Source organism: Vigna umbellata, chromosome 7, assembly GCF_029865625.1.
Source record: "Vigna umbellata cultivar VRB3 chromosome 7, Vumbellata_1.0, whole genome shotgun sequence".
Lineage (NCBI taxonomy): Eukaryota > Viridiplantae > Streptophyta > Magnoliopsida > Fabales > Fabaceae > Vigna > Vigna umbellata.
The window spans coordinates 20,133,814-20,153,464 of NC_142171.1; the positions used below are offsets into that span (position 1 = coordinate 20,133,814).

At 38.0% G+C, this 19,651-nt stretch overlaps 1 long non-coding RNA gene across 4 annotated transcripts; it reads right to left on the reverse strand.

Annotated features, from left to right (window-relative positions):
- Positions 1–3,180: 3,180 nt before the first annotated feature.
- Positions 3,181–17,736, reverse strand: LOC148195368 (uncharacterized). 4 transcript variants are annotated; one of them, XR_015780598.1, is made up of 6 exons: positions 17,458–17,736; positions 17,205–17,327; positions 10,793–12,438; positions 5,180–5,260; positions 3,572–5,018; positions 3,181–3,379 (listed from the first exon to the last, which is right to left on the reverse strand). It is a non-coding gene; the product is annotated as an uncharacterized LOC148195368 (long non-coding RNA). The 4 variants fall into 4 exon arrangements; XR_015780597.1 differs by lacking the exon at positions 5,180–5,260; XR_015780599.1 differs by lacking the exon at positions 5,180–5,260 and having other exon boundaries at positions 3,572–5,031.
- Positions 17,737–19,651: the final 1,915 nt, after the last annotated feature.

Consider the following 19,651-nt stretch of genomic DNA (forward strand, 5'->3'; position numbering starts at 1 on the left):
AGTTGGGTATTCAATAATACGAGCACTTGGTATAAGACCGAGCACTACTTAGGACGAATGCTAGGTAGATGACCGAGCACTAATTAAGACGAACGCTAGGTAGATGACCGAGCACTAATTAGGACGAACGCTAGGTAGATGACCGAGCACTAATTAGGACGAACGCTAGGTAGATGACCGAGCACTAATTAGGACGAACGCTAGGTATACGACCGAGAGCTCATTAGGACGAACGCTAGGTATACGATCGAGCGCTGCTTATGACGAATGCTTGGTATAAGACCGAGCGCTACTTGTGACGAACGCTAGTATAAAACCGAGCGTTACTAATTTTAAAGTATAAGGGTATTCGTATACTGCTAGGCTGAACCGAACGCTCAAACATAGCATTTCACAGGAGGACGCTCATTCTCGATCAGAGTTCTTTCCGAATGAAAGAATTCCATTTTAAGCCATTTACTAGAAAACCGAACGGTATAAGACCGTTCGATGACGAGCGTATTTTATCATAGTGAGGAATTCATATTCAGATTTTCATCTATTTCAAATCTCAAGTTTCAACATATCAGCTCATACTTTATAACTTCATATCAATATCAATTTATAAACTTTATATGATTCACATTAATCATTCATACTTATCAACCATCAGCATACATATAAACCAACGCATACCATATTCATTCATTATAACAGCGATCGTTCATACAATATAAGTCAGCATTTATCTCATACATTCAATCAATATCAGACGTTCATACCACACACAAGTATCAATTAAATTAAATAAGCTTCCCTTACCTCTAGTGTAGACGGACGTCCTACTGACTGAAGTTGGTTTGCCAAAGAACTAAGGTCTCCTTCTACCCTTAACAGCTCAACTACTCTACGAACCAGATCAAACCACAGTTCAGCAAAGGTTCAGAAATTGAACTGAGGACTCATGAAACCAAAATTTGGTTTGCATGCTGGCCAGAACGAACGGTTAAGAAGTAGAAGACTTACCAGTATCAGAACGTTGAAGTGATCGGTTCAAAACGAAGCTTACGACACCAGGAATGGTTCTACGGTTTCTGAAACTTGATCGGAGAAGAGGATGGTGAGTTACAGTAGAGAGAAGATGAAATGGTTCTAGAGAGAAGGAGGAGAATTCGAAAGATCAGGATTTTTGGAGAAGGTGAGTGCATGCAGAGAGGGACACGGATTTTAGAAAAGTCAGTTTTGTTTAAAAACCAACGTCCGTTCTCTTGCTGACACTTGTCTTCCACTACTGATTTCAGAACATTCCATCGCGACACTTGGCAGGAAGGCAGAGAGTATGGAAGTGCGTTTTTAATGCACTGCAGAAGGGTTTTGGGAGTAATTAAAGGGGATGTGACAGGTGATTAATGGTGTTCGTTTTCCAAGGTCTTACAAATTGACCGATCTCAAGGATTATTATGTTGATCTATATTAAAAATTTAATAAACGTAAAATTAAAAATATAATGTTCCAATAATTTATACATTATAAAAAAAACAAAGCATAAAAAAATGAAAAATATCTAATTCTATATATTATACAAAAATTACACAAATACAACGACAAGTGGATGACAAAAGACAAGAAAATAAAAAATAATAAACACAAAAATAAATATTAATAGCCTCTTGATGAGATTATTGATAGGAAGTATGGTGACCTCAACAATAACTTGAGAGAGAGCTCTTCGATAGGAGTGACACAAGAAGAGTGACATCTTCTTCAACGTGTATAGAAGAAATCAAAAAGAGATTCAAGGTCACGATTGTTGGAATGGGCGGAGTTACCTAAAATGATTTCTAATTACATAAACAAAGAGAAATACGAATTAGAAAATTTAAAAAATAAAAACATAAAGAATAAAGTATAATAAAAAAGAAGAAAAATGATGCAAACTCAAAAGAGTTGACCATTCATAAATGACACCCAAAAGAGGCCGAAGGGAGTCAGATGCGAAGGTGACACTTTGCTTTAAACGTTGCTGCTTTCTCTCAATATTCATAGTTTTAAAACCAACTCGAGACGTTGTAGGCTCCAATTTCACCATGGCACCGAAGTTTTATTGTGATTTCATGCACTTGCTCTTGATTAGGACGTTTAAACCAATAATGGTAGCCAACCTCTACTAGAGATAGTTTCTCCTTCGCCGAGCTCGATGATTTTTTTTCTTTCTTATCTTCAACATTCAAAGTCTTCAAATTTTTGTTCATCTTTTTTTCTATTATTAAAAAAATTCCAAATAAAAGAGCATACGTGAAAAAGTGATTATGTCGATGTCACATGTATTTGCAATTAATTTTTTAAGTTAGTTTAGTCTTCAATGATGCTAATGTCTAGTTCTAGGCTTAAGGATGAAAAGGATAGATCAGTTTCACAGTCATTGCAAAGGGATCTACTATATCTAAGTCCAAAGTTTCCAACGATATACCCATTATAATTAGGGTATAAACATTAAAAAACATAAATTGAAAAATGAGAAAAAGAAAAAGTGAATAACAAATAGAAAAGAACAAAATGCTAAGAAAGAACATAGAGCGAAAAGAATAATAAACAGAAAAGTGTGAAGCGGAAAGCAAGAACAAAAAAAAAAGGCTCATAAACTCAAAAATAAAGACAAATTACTATTTCGGTACGACTCACTCACAAGTCCAAAAACTCCCATAAAATGCTTTTGGAAACACTCAGATCTCACACATGATAAAGATGACAAAGTGTCCTTCAACATAATCCAACATTTCTTTTAAAGCAAAAAATTTCACTATGTTACCGTGTTAATCAACTCTCTCAACTATACCAGTAAAAAGAAAAAAAAAAGTTGAAAATCCTAAAAAAAATCAAGAATAAAAAGTAAAAAATAAAAAATCCTAAAAATCAAACTTATAAATTTTTCATTTTTTATATACTATTGGTTTTCACGAATTTCTTCGGTACACATACATTCTAAATATATTATACATTAATAACCTGTACATAAATTTATTTTCTTCATATTTTTCGAACTGATTCATAATAATAAAATTTAAATAAAAATCAATTAAAGAAAACAAAACACTAATTTCATTTTTTTCCATAATTTTGATTATGATAAGTGAGAGGATGGTTGTAACATCCCGATTATATAATACTCAATATTATATAATAAAGACGTCAACATTCGAATATAGAAAACAATCGGAGTATGACGTGTAATTAAATGTAAAATTACAGTCATCCAGAAATAAAAGAAACGGAAAATTTAAACTTAAACAGTTGAAAGGATTAAACACTACAAGTGTTCAATCAGGAAATTCCTAAGAAGACTACTCCGCAACATCAGTAACCTCCAGCTCTTGCTCCAAGGGAAACTCCTCGACAACGTCTGCTCCCATCCAAGTGAATGATGATCGCCAGAGAAACATACCCAAACAGCACATAACACAAACAATGCAAGGGTGAGCTAGATATAAAAAGCATGTTATACATATAACACAGTTAATTCATGTCATCATACGTAGATTCATACAAAAGAACAATTAAGGCATGCTCATTAAACCACCACTCACACACTCACATGACTCATCCAGATTTGTATAACTGTCGAACTATTGGTCGTCTTTGCACTTGCATAGTTCAGCTGGCCTTCCCCAACACTAGCAAGGTAAATCCCCCAAACTGTCTATGTCTAAATTCAAAGACTATAGACGAGGACCTCCCTCTACTCTCACCACTTACATTATTCTTCTCTACTTGAGTACGAACAATGCTTTGAGTGTAGGGATAGACATATGATGGACAATTTTATGAACACCAAATTATGATGTCACAAACTTGTTTTCAATCGGCAAGTATGACCGAATCGTTCAAGTAATAAAACTTGGTAAGACCAAGTATCGTTCTTCCCAAAGGACTCACGGCCTAGTTTAGTTATGTGGTTTCTTAATTAACTAAGACTTACAAACGGAATATTCGGGGTTTAAAATGCAAGACAGAAAATAAACATGTATGCATGTATTTTGATCAATGGCAAAAAGCAAAAGCTAAACACTTTCAATGAAATATAGGTATGAATATGTTGTTGGGGTTCAATTTCATCTTATCCACTCTCATATATTTTTAGGAATTCAACAGTCAAATCATCATTGTTAATGCCACTCTCTAATGTACCTTTCCAGAAGGCTTCTCCTTAATCACGAGTTCATACAATTCCTAGCATTCCTAATGATCAGTTCATAAGTACAGGAGCTTAACGACAACCAATATAAAATTGGGAGAAATTCCCCGGATCTAGACTTCCCCGTACGTGCCCGTATCGACAAAACCAATAATCATGCATCGAATGAGTTAAACAATGCAAGCATTAAGCAAAGAGGAAAAACCCTAACTAATGATGAAAGAAAGCATAAGTCTTAATTAAAAGATGTAAAAACAGATTCCATATATGAGAGTTTCACAAGACTACATTGATTCCCCAACAAACATACAGAGTTTAGTTCACCATATTCATGGTGAACCTAGATGAATTACAATGAAAGAATGAAAGAATAAACCCTAAAAAGGTGAAGTGGAAGCCTCAGCATCCAAGATCCTCCTTCAAAGGGGTGGAAGAGAGAGTGTTTACTTCGTTCCAGCCAAAGATGCCTAACCCTAGGAAACCCTAAAGCTTATATATCATTCGTAAATTACAAAAAGTCAAATCCAAGCCCATTAAAGTGCCGCTCAGCGGTAAAATACCGCTCAGCGGTGAGTACGTGACTTGTTTTCTCCCCTCAGCGGCCATTTTGCCCCTCAGCGGACCTCACGTGACTTCCAGAGTGCCGCTCAGCGGTAAACTACCGCTCAGCGGTGAGTGCGTGACTTGTTTTCTCCCCTCAGCGGCCATTTTGCCCCTCAGCGGACATCCCGCAAGCTCCTGAGTGCCGCTGAGCGGTGACTTCGGCTTCTCCTTTTTGCACTTTTTGTTGTCTTTTCTGATTTCATCTCTCTCCTTCTTCACTTCTTTCACCAAATTCACCTTAAACCTGCACAAAAACACTGAAATCAAGCATAAACCTGTCCAGCTCTCTTATTTCTAAAAACATGAAGAAAAGCATGATTTCAAGCTAGTTTCTAAGTGTAAAAGTTGCTTTTAGTGTCAATTTTAATCATGAAAATAACAGTTTTTCAACTGTTATCAACATACCAGTTCAAAGCTCCATACAGTGTATACAGAACAACACAATGCCACATAACCACTTTCATCCATCTCTCCCTGAGATGTCCACTACATATTCACATACATCATTTACATTTACAATCAGATCATCACAATAGTTTATCATATTTCATAATTTCACATACTTTCACCTATATCCCATCACAGTATATATTCCAAACATTTGTACACATAATTCAATTCAAGAGAACTTAAAATTAGAACCCATTATTTGTAGAATACTATTTGAACGAGCACTATTCACCGAACACCATGGAACAAACGCTACTGAACGAACACCATTTTCCAAATACCAGGCCGAACGCTATTTGGACAAACGTCATCAGATCATACACTACCAGGTCGAACGCTCAAAACCGAATATTGAACACCATTAGGCCGAACGCGAAAACCGAATACCATATTCAATTAAACACTATTGGGCCGAACGTTAAAAACGCAAAACACCCTAATGACCGAACACTCTTAGAACGAACACGGTGAGATTAGATCATACTAGGCCGAACGCTCCAAACCGAACACCATATTAGATTGAACACTAATTGTCGGACGCTATAACCGAACACCTCACTGGATTAAACACTACTCGGCCGAACGCTAAAACCGAACTCCACATTCAAATCGGATACTGTCTGGACGAACGTTAAGATCAAACTCTTAGGCTCGACATTAGAACTCCCCACGCTATTAGACCGAATACCATTAGGTCGAACACCCAAGAACGAACGCGAGGGTCGAAACTCATTTAACCGAATACTAAAAGAACGAACGCTACAATTTCTAATACACTAAGACCGAACGTTCATGATCCAACCTTAAGAATATCAATTTACAACCGAACGTTCCAGATCTAAATTTAGGAATATCAATTTAAAACCGAACGCACACTTATACATCAAAACCGAACGTTCAAGATTAAATCCTAAGAATATCGGTTTTTGCACCAAACTAGGCAAATATGCCCTCTTTATTACCAAAATGGGCAAATTTTGACCCAAAGTGAAGTCGTGGGGGCCAAAACGACTTCAATTGAAGAAGTCGTGCCCCCCTGCACGACTTCACCCTGTTCATTTGACCAGGGTTGAAGTCGTGCACCCCCAACACAACTTTACTTTCTTTTAATTTTTAACTTTTATTAATCTGGTGCGATTCTGCAAAATTCTGCAGAAACGAGCGTACGTCCGAACAGTGCTCGACCAAATCGTGGTTGGCAAAATATAGGTGATGTAAATGGAGCGTACGTACAAATAGTGGTAGGCCAAGTGAGCGTTCGGTTTTGTATTCTCATGTAACGAGCGGTAGGATTCTTCCTTGAATAAAAGTTAGTAATATATTAGACGTTCGTCCAAGCAGTATTCAATTAAATTGGTGATTTAGGCGTTTGTCCTTAATTTAGTATTCTCATGAAGCAATCTCGAGCGTTCGGTCTTGGTAGATTAATGATTGTGAGCGTTCGTCCTAACTTGGTAGTCTCGGCTGGTGAACCTGAGCGTTCGGTCTTAAATTGGTAGGTTCAATCTTGAGCTTTCGGTCTTCGTGAAACAGTGATCGTAGGCGTTCGTCTTTAAATTGGTATTCTCAGAGAGTGATCTTTAGCGTTCGGTCTTGGTTCTGTATTAGTAATTGTAGGCGTTCGGTCTTAAGTTGGTGTTCTTAGGCTTCAATCTTGAGCGTTCGGTTTGGTGTAATAGTGATTATAAGCGTTCGTCCTAATTTGGTATTCTCGGATAATGATCCCGAGCGTTCGGTCAATCTTGACTGTTCGGTTTCAATCTTGAGCGTTCAGTCTTTGTGACTTAGTGATTGTTTAATTGTGATTGTGAGCGTTCGGCCTTAAGATAGTATTCTTAGGTTTGGATCTTGAGCGTTCGGCCTTGGTGAATTGTGATTGTGAGCGTTCGGTCTTAAGTTGGTATTCTTAGGCTTGGATCTTGAGCGTTCGGCCTTTAGTTGGTATTCTTAGTTTTGGATCATAAGCGTTCTGTCTTGGGTATTAGTGATTGTGAGCGTTCGGTCTTAAGAGCTGGTGTCGAGGAGATTCCTTTAGAGCAAGAGCTGGAGGATACTGAGGTTGCGGTGTAGTCTTCTTAGTAAAGTTGTGTTGGGGGTGCACGACTTCTCTTATTGAAGTCGTGAACCCCCCCCCCTACGATTTCAACTTTTTTGTATATTTATTTATTAAAAACGGTATGGTAATCGATTACAACATGTGGTAATCGATTACCATACCCTAAAGTCGTTTTTGGGTTCAACCCTGGTCAAATGAACAGGGTGAAGTCGTGGAGGGGGGGCACGACTTCTTCAATTGATGTCGTTTGGGTCCCCACGACTTCCCCATTTTCGTAATTTTGGTTGAATTTGCCCATTTCGGTAATATTAAAGGCAAATATGCCTAGATTGGTGCAAAACCCTAAGAATATCAGATGAAGACCGAACGCTACAATCACTAATTCGCCATAGCGGACGTTCAAGATTCAAGCCTGATAATACTAAATTAAGCCGAACGCTCACAATGACTAATACTCAAGACCGAACACTCGAGGTTGACCAAACGATCAGGATTTCTATCCGAGGATACCAAATAAACACGAACGCTCATAATCTTTATTACACCAAGCTGAACGCTTCAGATTCAATCCTAATAATACCAACTTAAGACTGAACGCTTACGAACAACAGTACACCAAAACCGATCACTCAAGATCAAACACTATTAAACTCAACATCCTTAGAACGAACGTTTTGAATATTAATCGAACACCTAAAGTACTATGTCGAACACCTAGAATTGGACGATCGTCTACAATCACTAATACTCCAGATCGGACGCCTTTGATCCAAACCTAAGAATCCAAATTAACACCGAACGCTCACAATCATTAATTTACCAAGATCGAACGACTAAGATTTAAACTTAAGAATTCCAAATTAAGACCGAACGCTCACGAGCCGAGAATACCTCATACAAACCGAACGCTAAATATGAGAATGCCAGTTTAAGGACGAATGTCTACAATCCTAACCGAATCAACACTTAACCGAACAGTAATATATTATAGACTGACCGAACGGTACTAAACATTTCAGACGGAACGATAACAGATCGATACTTAGTAGAAAACTACTTAGGAAAATGATACTTGAACAACTACATTTGACAACATTTAGACACGGGACACGTGTCTAAATGTGAGCGGTCCACGTTTTTAATGAAAAAGCATTCGAAATCTGACGTGGCAAGGGGCGGGCAGGTTTAGAAGTTGCATTTGAAATTTGAAATTCATTTCGAACATTGTAGAGAGAGAAGTGCGAACATTGAGAAGGAGGCTGTGACCTAGACAGAGAGAGGCCAAGAGAGTTGGAGAAAGGGGGTTCGAGCAAGAGAGAGAGGTCGAGGTCCGACGGAGTGCTTGCCGGAGTGCCGCCGGACAACGTTGAAGGCCGTGTCGGAGCTATTCAACCCCTCCAGCCGGTTCCGATTCATGATCGCCGTAGCTCCGACGTGGATCGCTCGAAGCAAACACGGCATCGTGTTCCGTCCGTTCCGGCCCAGCGACTTAGAGGCGCGTTCAAGGTCTCGCTTCGTCCCACCTGCTTCCGCCCCTGTCCCGGAGTATCGCCGAAGTGCCGCCGGAGTGTCGACTGTTCGGTGGACGAAAAAGAGGGGTTTAGGTTTAGGTTTCTTTCCCATTTGGGGAGGTTTAGGTTTTGATTTCTTTCCCATTTTCATGTATTGAACTCAGTCTCTTTGAAATTTTCTAGTTGAATCTATTTCTCCACTCAAGTTTCTTATTCATTTTACGCTTTAACTGTTCATTGTGCTGCAAGTTTTACTGTTCATTATCTCTTTCACGCTACCATGGTAGGATTTTATTGTTCATGCTTGCTTTCAGTCGCTGGTTCCATTCAAGTTTATGTTTCTGGGTTTGCGTTTTATGCTTAAGTTTAATTTGTGCATGAACGTTCGGTCATACTATGCGTTTTATGGTTCCATTCAAATTTTGATGTTTCAGTCTAAGCGTTCGGTTTTGACGTTTTAGACTGAGCGTTCGGTTTTGGTGTTTTAGTCATATAAGCGTTCGATCTAAATTTGATATTCTTATGTTTGAATCTGGAACGTTCGGTTTTGGGTGTATTAGTAAGCATTCAGTCTGTAATTTGATATTCTTAGGTTTAAGATCTTGAATGTTCGTCCTCGTTCGGCTCCTCCCCTGCATGCTCAACCGATCGTTATTTATTGACCAATATCTTCACCGTTCGGTAAGATGTTAATCTGGTACCGTTCGGTCAAACCTGTTAACGTTCGTTCGGAAGTTCAATTGATACCGTAGGGTTAAGTGAGATTTTAGATACCGTTCGATCAAGCTTTGATTTATGCGGTTAAGTGTTGATGCGGTATTGGTCGGTCATGTGTTAAGTTTTGACCATTCGGCCATGATTCTAGACGATCGTCCAGAACGCTATGTGTTCGACCAAGACTCAAAACGTTCGTCCTAGTTGTGTCAGAGAGCTTTAACGTTCGATCTTGGTTCTGTTTTCATGCTTGTGAACGTTCGTTCTTAATTTCGATTCTTAGGTTTGAATTTTAAGCGTCCGGTTTTGTGTTCTCAGGTAACGAGCGTTAGCGTTCGATCTTGGCATGTGTTAGTGATTGTTTGCGTTCGACCTGGATCGGAGTGTACCTTTTGAACGTTCGGTCTGTGTGTTAATGAGTGTTAGAGCGTTCGGTCGTGTAATGTGAACGGTCGTTCGTTTTTGGTAGTGTTTCCCGTATTGCTCGAGCGTCCAAAAAGTAGTGGTGTCTGAACACTGACCGCGTCCGGTCGTGTAATGTGAACGGTCGTTCGTTTTCGGTAGCGTTTCCCGTATTGCCCGAGCGTCCTCTAACAAAAACTCGTGTCCGATGAGGACGGACTCCGGCGGCACTCGTGGCTAGTCGGAGAAACACGAACGCCGGCGGCACTCGTTTCTCGAAGTATACCATTAATGTTGACTATCGCTTTTGTATCGGACCAAACCCGCAAACGCAACTACAATTCAAATTCAAAATATAAACAATCAAAAAACTCAGTTTCAAACAAACAAATCAATTTTCAAAACATTTTATGTACTTACATTCTTATAATCTCCTTCTTTTGAGCAATCCATCTACGCCTTCCTGTTTCTCTCTCACGGCGCTATCTCACTACCTTTCTGTTTCTCTCTCTACCAAACCCTAAAAATTCAAATTCTGAAAACCACAAATGACCCCCACAACTTCAAACTCGCGCTCTGAATCTTCATTTTCCACGTCAAATTAATTTTTGAAAACCAATTACACGTGCACCAATGGCATTTTGACACGTGGCCCGTGTCAAAATGTTGTCAAAACTGGTTGTCGAAGTATCATTTCCCTTTATTAAACAGCAACACATGCAAACTTAACACACGTAAACTTAACACATGCAAACTTAGCAACAACATAACAGAGGCATGTTCAAAGGCAACTTAAGAGAGACATGCTTAAGGGCAACATAACAGAGACATATTCAAGGACAAGTAACCAATTCAGTAAGACAGGGAGTGCAAGGCATTACTTACCTTTTGAAGCTTCGTTTGCTATTGCTGACCTTGTGTCCCCAATGAGTCTCTGCTAATTCTTCTTTTTTCCAGTAAGGTGTCCTCTCCTCTGCTTCTTTCTCTTAGCCCCTCTCCTTTTTTTTTCGTAACCCCCTGCACTCATGAGAATCCCCAGTCTTAACGGTGTAAAAGGCAACTTTACAGAGTAGCAAAGATGGGCTTCGTGGAAGACAACGTGAAAGTGTTAGAAAAATGATTCCCTTCTTCCCTTTCTTAATTTGTGAAACCCATACTGTCAGTAGCTTTTCAGACGGTTAATGGCGGATAGCGGCAACTGAAGGTGGGAATCCTCGGTGTAATGCTTAGACCAAATTTAAAACGCAGCCACCACTACTTTTCGGACGCTCGGGCAATACGGGAGCCTACTACCGAATGCTGACTACGATGAGTACTAGAACAACAGTTCAGATAATATGACCGAACGTTACTTATATGAACGCTATAACACACTGAGATCGATCACTATTAATCCTGACACCACTAGGACGAACATTTTGAATCTTGGTCGAACACCTAGAGCACCTTGCCGAACACCTAGCGTTCTGAATGATCGTTTCAAAGCATGACCGAACGGTACTAATTTAACGCTTAAACGAACGGTATTAAACTCGCACCTAACCGTAGGGTATCAATTGAAATCTCGAACGAACGTTACCAAATTAACACCTAATCGAACGGTAAAGATACTGGTCAATAACAAAAAGTTGGTCATAGAGGACGAACGGTCGTATGCTGGAGCACTGAGGCCAGGATGACCGAGTGGTGAGGTCGAATGACCAAAAGCATGTGAAGCTGAACGACCAAAAGCTGGAAATCTTGAGGCCGAAAAAGGCCGAACGGTTGAATGTGTGAACACGTTAGGCCACGCGTGGCCGAGCGGTAGTGGCTGAGTGACCGACGACATGTAGGTCGAACGGCCAAAAGATGGAACGCTTATGGTCAAGGATGGCCGAACGGTAGAGGACGAACGATCGAAAAGTGGAACGCTAGATGGTGAAGATTGCCGAACGTCGCTGAGATCGAATGTTCGAACGTCGCTGAGATCGAATGTCTTTGAATATGTATTTTATGTTTAATTTTATGACTCAAAAAATTAATGTTAACATATGTTAATTACAATATTCATTGTGGATCTTCATATATACTCGTAACGTGTGTTTTAGTTTTTAACAGGTTGAATTTTTTTAACTAAAATAAAATTTCACTTAATCGTGTTAGATCTCGTATTTGGATTTTCAAATTGGAAAGTGTAACATCCCAAAAATACAGTAATAAACTATATATTAGAATAATCACATTAATAACAATCCAGTTCAGTCTTATACTAAAGTCGAGTGTACGCTCATGGCCGAATGGCCTTACAAAAGCTAATTACAAATACTAAAGATGTTCAACATAAGCATACCTGACCGAACGGTTTACAAAGCAGAAATACCGAACGGTCATATCTAAATAAAGGGAAAGTGGTCGTTCGAAGACAACACACTATACTAACTAAACTATACAGCTAACCGAACATACTATTGTTCGGCCTTTACTTCCACGTCAACGAGATTCTCTTCCTCCAAATTTCCTTCTTCCAGTGCCTCTTCCAGTAGCGCATCTCTCTGCTCACATCCACACAGATGATCATTGCAATGACAAGACGGACGTACAGATACAAGACAACACAATGAAAAACACAGGGTAAGCTTATGTAATTTAATTCATGCATACATGTAAACCCCCAATTTCGTCCGGATTGACTATTAGGTTTGTTGTATTTTATTTTCATCATGAGTATAAAATAAAAAAAAATAGTAAAAAAAATAATAAAAAATAATAAAAAATTATACAAATAAAAAAAACAAAAAAAAAACGTTCGGCATTGTATTGTTGCTTTACGAACGTTCCTCCCGTCATCTGCGTGACCGTTCGTCCTCTAACCTGCGCGGCCGTTCGCCCTCTATACTGCGCAACCGTTCGTCCTCTGCCGTGCATTGCTATTCTCCATGTCTTTATGACGTTCGGCTCCTTCCACCTGCATTGCAACCGTTCGTGCTATATTGAACAATGTCACAGACGTTCGACTGTTCGGTCTCTACCGCTCGGCCATCCGGGACCACAAGCACTTGCTCGTTCGGGCTCGCATGTTGTCGGTCTTCCGTTCTCGATCGTTCAGCCATTTGCGGCCTCAAGCTTTCCAACCGTTCGGCCGCTCGTCCTCAATCGTTCGGCTATTTGGTCTCCTTGACGTTCGTCAATTCTCAGCCTCCTACGTTTAGTCATTCGACCGCTCAGCCTCTGAGGTAACGAGCGTTCGGTCTTGGTGTACAAGTGATGACTGGCGTTCGGTCTTGGTATATACAATGAAAATCAAATCAACAAAGATTAGGGTTCAATTTTAAAGATTTCTAACCATTACAGATTACCATAAACATGAACGAACAGAAGAATCACTTACCAGATTTAGGGCTCCAGAGAAGAATTATTTACAGCTGCAGAGAAGAGACGATCCAGAGGGGAGGTGACTGAAGGTTTGAGACGAAGGTTTGACACGAGAGCTGACTGAAGGTTGGAGAGGAGAGGTGAATGAATGGTTGACGAAGGATTGATGAAGATGACTCCACAGAGAAGAAGGTTCGAGAGCAAGAGAGTTCGAGAGAGAGAACAGAGTTCTAGGGTTCGAGAAAGAGGGGAAAATGCTTCTTCAGAGTGTGATATGCAGCTCCAGCATCCACTGTCATATGACATTATAACGTATTTATATATTTAATAAGCAGACAAGTATTTATAATGAGTACAGGCCAATCTCATAAAAACAATGAAACTTATTATTTCAAGAAATCAATCATCTGCAGGCACAGGAATCTCCATGCCATCCTCATCTGTGGTGATAGTTCTCTTCTTTAAGTACACTATACAGTAATAAATTGCGTAGAAATTTAGTTTCTATTCATTAGAAACTAAAATATGTCAAATTAAAGTTTCAAGAAAAATATGAACAGACGGTTGCCTTGATTAAATATAGCAAATTAAGTGAATATTAGTTACACAACTCAAGGAATCTAAATTCACAAAATAAAAATTAAAAATATTCTATATACAACTGATAAAAATTTTTAAGAAACTAATATATAGAATTGTATATGTTCTGAATATATTGTGTGTCTAATGCAGACCAAATGTATTTATAGCATAATACAAAATCAATTATAATAAATACACCTAATAATTAGAAATCAATAATCCTAATTTTCTAGATTATGTAACACTTAATTCCCTAAAAATCCGTAACAACGGATTATATTTTAACACTTTCCCTCAAGCTGGAGCATATATGTCATATGTATCAAACTTACTACAAATGTACTCAATCCGAGGGCCTCTAAGGGACTTGGTGAACATGTCAGTCAGCTGATAGCTAGTGTTAACAAGATCAATAGGGATTTCTCCATAGAGCACCTTTTCTCTAACAAGTACAATCAATTTCAACATGATTGGATCTTTCATGGAAAGTCGGGTTTGATGCAATGTGAAGTGCAGTTGATTGTCACAAATAAGCCTTGTTTCATGGATGTCTCCTATTTTTGGCTGTAGAAGTAGTTGCCTAAGCCACATAAGCTCACAACTGGTTGCTGCCATAGTACAATATTATGCTTCTGTCCTATATCTAGCAACTATATTTTTCTTCTTGCTTCTCCATGAGATAAGGTTACCTTAGATAAGAGCATAGTACCCAAAAGTGGATCTTTTATCTGATGGTGATCATGCCCAATCCAAATCAGAGTAACAAGTGATCTCAATACTACCTTTGCCTTCGTACAATAATCCTTATCCAGGAGCATTTTTTATGTATCGAAGGATACATGTCACAGCATCCCAATGGCTATCACAAAGAGCATTTAGAAATTGGCTTACCACACTAACAGCAAAAGTGATGTTGGGTCTGGTGATAGTGAGATAGTTGAGTCCGCCTACTAGGCGACTATATCTTTCCGGGTCTTTCAATGGCTCCTCCTAATCCAAAAGAAGCTTGATATTGGGATCAATAGGAGTATCACAAGGACAACAGTCAAGCATAGCAGTTTCAGTAATAATTGCTGTGAAAGGTGCTCTTTGAGTTGTCGAATCCAATCTCATCATCACCCGTGATGATAATGTCATCAACATAAGCAAGGAAAATGCACTTGCCAATAGAGGAGTGTAAAGAGAAGACAGAATGATTAGCCTCACACCTGGTCATGCCAAATTGTATCAAGACAGAACTGAAACAACCAAACCATAGAGAGACCGTTGAAGCTTACAAACAAGACAAGAATCGTTGGCAGCAAGAAAACCAGGGTGTTGATCTATCTAAACTTCTTGCAATTCACCATGTAAGAATGCATTTTTAATGTCTAGCTGATAAAGAGGCCAGTGATGAATAGCATCCATAGATAGAATGAGATGAAAAACTATTCTTCCTACTAATTATATTTACTTACTTTAGTTAGTCTGATTGTATCAGTGATAATCTTGAGTTATGAATTTACTTTGACTCTTCATCACAGCCTAATTATTCAAGTTTTCTTTAGTTATGATAGTTTAACCATAATCTATAATAATAAGTACACTACTTTTTTGTTAACTTTAATCAAAAAGTTTGTTTTATATCAGGACCAGCTAATTGGCGTGACACTTATTTAATATTGACAATCCAACTTTGATGTCACGAGCACTGCTATTTGGTCCTTGATCCTTTCTACTTTCGAACAAAACTATTATTAGCTATGCAAACCATAGGAATAGGGAACGTTGTTTAAAATACCTGCATTTGTATTATTAACTAAATAAATTAGATAGTTAGTAGCATAGGATACCACAAATATGAAAAACTGATTGATTGATGAGGAACACTTTACTGTTTATACCCTATTATTTCGTTAAGTTCATCATTTCATTCCTCTTTTTGGAACATTCTTATGTTGTCAAAGTTTATAAACATGTCTCACTTGAAAAAGGAGGGAAATTTTGTTCTGATGAGCAAAACCAGCCAACTCAAGTAAAACTCAAATCAAACTGAAAAGGCTCAAGTATGATACAAGTAACTACAAATTGAGTTCCATATATGTCTGCTGATGACAGAAAGCCCTACCATACTTCAGAGACATTTTTTCACAATTAGACGTCTTAAGGGGCCTAATGTATTGTGTTGAGGAAGAGAGAGACAAAGAAACAAAAAGGGATTGGGAATTTTGGGTTGGCAACAAAGTAGAAAGCAGAGTTGGGGCCTAATGTATTGTGTTGAGTGTTTAAGCTACACTACAGGACTTTTGAAACGATTCTTTTTCTCCCTTTACACTAATGTGGAAATTTTATTTTGAACTTTGCTGCTGCCAGAGATGGATGGACGGATGGCTGAACATCACTCTGAAATGCTATCAGAATGCCCCCTTTTCATATCTTTCTTTGCAATTGGACAAGCAACTATGTTGGAAAGGGAATGATTTACAGCTGGTTGCACCCATGTCAATAACGACTATGGGTTAAAAAAACTTCACATAATTAGAAACACCACAACACACCATTCTTGATTCTATTATCGTTATTAAAGGAATTTTAAGCTTTTCATGTTGACAGGTACATTTTTTTTTTTCATTTTCTTCTGTTTCTATAGTTAAATCTTTTACTCTCTTTTTTGTTTCCACTTCTTTATTTATATTGTTACAGAATTGTGGTGGGCATGGAAGAAGTAATGTATGTTTTCTTTCTAGGACTCCAGAAACTCCTAAGACTATGAACAATCTTATTGCAGCAGCCCGGGTAAAACAGAGACAAGTAGCTCAAGCTCAATTTCAGCCTCTTTCCACTTACTATACTCAAGGGGGAACACCAAGACCCTCTACAATTCAACCATTTTTGTCTGCCTGAAGTAATATTGACCAGGCTGATTGGCAGGGAGTTCTTCAACACCAAACATTGGCTTCTCCATCAACTAATGGGTATCAATCCATTTCTCAAAATGAAATTGATGATATAGAAAATGAGGAGAAAGGAGTTAGTCCACTGCAAAAGGATGTAAGGAGGTTCTCTAAGTGGTGGTACTGATAGAGACTTTGTCTAGGACAAAGGAAAGAGTTGGCCGTGCAACACGTTTACCTATTGGTTGTGCTAAGTATGGCATTGCCAATGAGGTATGCTTTTTCATATCTTTCTATTTGTAAAACAATCAATCAGATAACAACTAAAAACTTTATTCCTTATCATCCACATCAAGTATCAGTATAAGAAACTTTCTTCCATTCCATTCAAATACCAAACTACAGATTGTATACCAAACCAAACAAAAGAAGAAAATAGAAACACGTTTTTCTGCATCAAAGAAACTTGAATGGCAAAGGAAGTCACTCACCTCTGGTTCCTTCAGTAAGGGCCTTCGCAACAAGAAGTGGTATATGTCTCAGTCCTTAATACCGCTTTGAATCTTCTTAAACCGCAACACAGTCGCCTCAATCGATGTCTGGTAACAATCCAACTACTTTTTTTACCATTTTTGCGAGCACAAACAGAAATGTGCCAAAAATAAAATAAAAAACCGAGATTAGGGTTCGCGAGTTTGACCATTTTACTAATTTATGGATTACTAACCATTAGGGTTTACTTACCAGATGAAGATACTCTCTCAGCGTCGCCCTAACCAAGAGCGACAACGAACTGCGTCAGCTGAATGACGGACTCCACCACCGAACCACCGAACGACAATGTCAGATCAACGAAGTTGTCTGGTGAAGGAGGCACAACGAGATTGCTGCGTTTGAGAGTTCGAGAGAGGGGAAGAAGCAAAGTGAAGTCGAGGAAAGAGGCTTCCAAATAATCAAAACTAAATTTAATTTTTTTTAAAATAAAATTTCCAGATCCGTACGTGTAATATGGGTAGGCAACACTTGTTTTTCGTTAAAGACTTATGTCAGCCATTACATACGGATCATATATCTAGGAAACTTATGTTAATATTTCTCATTGATTTTTAAGTTACACTATACTAAATATATAAATATATGCATCTAAAATTCGATACAAAACACAATTGAAAAATATTAATAAATTTTAAATATATATATATATATATATATATATATATATATATATATATAATGACCTGTTAAAAAATTATTAATCTTTTTAATTTGTTCAATTAAACAAGATTTAATACGTCTCTTATATTAATTTTAAAAAAAATTAATAATTTAAAAAAATTTAATTTTTCATAAAACTTTAAGACATTACATAATTTTTGTATTAATTCTCCTATGGAAAACTAAGTATAATTCAATGACAATATTAAATAAACAAAATATAAGCATATATATTTACAAATTAATATATATAAATATATTAAACATACAAAAAGAATACATTAATCACAAAAAAAATATTTTAAATATTAGTATATGTATATTTGACCTACTCAGTTTTGAGTTTTATTTCCATTGTTATTAACATAAGTGATTGAAGCTTACTTTCTGTAACATCCCAAAATATAGTAATTACCATAAATTAGAATTAATCACATTTACATAATTAAACAGTGCAGTCTTAAATAAAATCAGCTATCAAAAGCCGAACGTTAAACAGTTATAGGGTTACGAAAATTAATACAGAATAACCAAGGTTCAAGACGAAGGGTTTTACAAAAACCAATAACCGAACGTCATACAATCTCAAAATACACTTAGTTCTAAAGAACGATCTAAGTCTCGGCCTTTACTTCGACGTCCACCAGATTTTCTTCTTCTACCACTTCCTCCAAAAGAGTGTCTCCATCTGCTCACATCCACACGGATGATCATTGCATTGACAGGACGGACGTACAGGTACAAGACAACACAAGGAAAAACGAAAGGGTAAGCTTATGTAATTTAATTCATACAACCAACATACAAATCAACATACAAGCAATACAATAATATATCAACATAGAATTAATCATCCAAAACTCTCATAAGACAGACCGTCCGGACTGTATGGATCCATGTATCTACAGGCGTTCGTGCACCCGGGTGATGTGATAACTGGGAGACACTCAACAGTTGCCACCCAAGGCTAGCCCTGTCAGTCCAAAGTACTCCTAAGGACTAGGACCTCCTGCCGTTCCCACACATGACCTACTCCCCTCTACGTGAGGACGAGCACTCACGGAACATCAGGATGAACTGCCATCAGTAGCTTTACCACGTTCATACTACACAACTTCTCATATTCCAATCATAGAGTCGTTCCTCCTTGGAACGCTTGTTCAAAATCCATCATCATATAATTACCCAAAATATGGTTCACACTTCAGAATCTTACACTTTATCTTCATTTTCATCTTTAGTTTTAAGAGTATAAAATAACGAACGTTCAATCCTCTGAAGAACGAGGACGAACGCTAAAGACTAGATTTAAACAACTCGTTTCAAAATCAGAATAAGTCGACACATGGTTATTTAACGGACGTCATGGCTACTCAATCAGTTGTTTGAAATGACTCTACAGTGATACAATCAATATCCAGAAATAATTTAAGTATGCAGACTCTAGGCCAAATCCAAATGGATAAATATACAAAAAGACAAGTATTTAACTATACTGAGAACAATTGTTTAAAAGGGGTCGACTGCCAGTCAATGACCGAACGCCAATTATACACACATGCTTACTAACAATTTGGACGAACGCTATTTACGTCCGTTTAGGAATAAAAGGTAAGGACGAGCGTTCGGTATAAAACCGAACACTACTTAGGACGAACGCTAGGTAGATGACCGAGCACTAATTAGAACGAACGCTCGATATAAGACCGAACACCATTTGGGA